Source organism: Pinus tabuliformis, chromosome 8, assembly GCF_031772625.1.
Source record: "Pinus tabuliformis cultivar Carrire ecotype Pingquan chromosome 8, CPIR1, whole genome shotgun sequence".
Taxonomy (NCBI): domain Eukaryota; kingdom Viridiplantae; phylum Streptophyta; class Pinopsida; order Pinales; family Pinaceae; genus Pinus; species Pinus tabuliformis.
In genome coordinates this window covers 1,010,799,890-1,010,801,929 of record NC_142294.1, presented here as the reverse complement: position 1 = coordinate 1,010,801,929, position 2,040 = coordinate 1,010,799,890, and the positions used below count along the sequence as shown (strand labels likewise).

Sequence of the window (2,040 nt, the reverse complement as noted above, 5' to 3'; positions counted from 1 at the left end):
ATGACTGTTTAAGGAAAGCTATTGTTGATCTATCCTTGTTTGTGACTATACCCACTCTACGGCTAGAGGGGTTGCCTCTGTCTATAGAGGGAACACTTTCCTGCATCACAGAGTGGGTGAGTGATCGTTCGTTTTCTTATTGGTTGAGGTGTGGTTGCAAACTTCGAAGTGGCCTTGCTACATTGTGACTTGGAAGGTCTACCCTTTTGTTCATCATGTCCTTGGCATGTTGGGTGTGTTTCCTTCTTGGGATGCAAGAGGTGCATGGCACGATATTTTTACATGCCATTTTGATATCTCTTTGACTTGATGGGTGTTCAGGTTGGCTCTTGGTAACAAAGTGCCCATAATTTCATTTGAATTGGGAGGGTGCTAACTTGTTGATCTTGCCAGTAGTCATATGATTGTCTCAAAGATTAAGCCATGCATGTCTAATTATGAACTAATTAAGACTGCGAAACTGTGGATGGCTCATTAAACCAATTATAGTTTTTTTGATGGTACCATACTACTCAGATAACCATAGTAATTCAAGAGATAATATGTGCACTAAGTCTTGAATCTTTGGAAGGGATGCATTTTTTAGATAAAAGGTCGGCGCGAGCTTGCCCACTTCTCCAGTGAATCATGATAACTTGATAGATCACACAACCCTTGTGCTAGCAATGCTTCATTCAAATTTCTACCCTATCAACTTTTGATGGTAGGATAAAGGCCTACCATGGTGGTGATGGGTGACAGAGAATTAGGGTTCGATTCTGGTGAGGGAGCTGGAGAAACGATTACCACATCTAATGAAGGCAGCAAGCGCACAAATTACCCAATCCTGACATGAGGAGGTAGTGACAATAAATAACAATATTGGGATCATTGAGTCTAGTAATTTGATTGAGTACAATCTAAATCCATTAACAAGTATCCATTAGAGGGAAAGTATGGTGCTAGCAGCCACGGTAATTCCAGCTCCAATAGCATATATTTAAGTTGTCGCATTTAAAAAGCTCGTAGTTGGATCTTGGGTCATAAAGGTAGGTACAACTACTTGGTGTGCACCCGAACTTATGTCCCTTTTGTCGGCATAGTTCTCCTGGCCTTAATTGGGTCGGTCGTGGCTCTGGTGCTATTACTTTGAAAAAATTAGAGTGCTCAAAGCAAGCTTATGCTCTTAATACATTAGCATGGAATAATGTGATAGGAGTCTAGTCCTATTGTGTTAGCCTTCGCGACCAGAGTAATGATTAATAGGGACTATCGGGGGCATTCGTATTTCATTGTCAGAGGTGAAGTTCTTAGATTTATGAAAGATGGACCACTGCGAAAGCATTTTCCAATGATGTTTTCATTAATCAAGAATGAAAGTTGGGGGCTCAAAGATGATTAGATATTTTCCTAGCCTCAACCATAAATGATGCCAACTAGTCATTGGTGGATGTTTCTCTAAGGACTTCACCAGCACCTTCTGAGAAATTAGAGTGTTTGGTTACGGGGGGAGTATGGTCGCAAGGTTGTAACTTAAAGGAATTGATGGAAGGGCACCACCAAGAGTGGATCCTACGGCTTAATTTGACTCAACATAGAGAAACTTAACAGGTGCAGACATAGTAAGGATTGACAGTTTGAGAGCTCTTTCTTGATTCTATGGGTGATGGTGCATGGTCATTCTTAGTTGGTGGAGCGATTTTTCTGGTTAATTCCGATAATGAACAAGACCTCATCCTACTAACTAGCTACGCAGAGGTTACCCTTCACGGCCATGCAATTTTGAGGTAATAATAGGTTTGTTATACCCTTAGATGTGTTGGTGCGTGATCTGCCAAGTGGGAGGAAAGCACACCACAGACAACTGTCATCTATTGCAGAAACTTATACAACCCCCTCAACAACTATTTTGCATTTTTTGTAGACTGGTGGGCCATGATGAACACAATTGTCGAAGTTATGAGTTGTTGATGGATCAGACACTTGCTTACAAGATGCAGACTAAGGCATGAGGTCAGGATCCAGCTGCAACAATATAGCATGGTGGATTCTAGGGACATA

General features: G+C 41.4%; 1 pseudogene; it reads left to right on the top strand.

Moving 5' to 3' along the window:
- The first annotated feature begins 376 nt into the window (after positions 1–376).
- LOC149238805 (18S ribosomal RNA) lies at positions 377–1,485 on the top strand (annotated as a pseudogene).
- Positions 1,486–2,040: the final 555 nt, after the last annotated feature.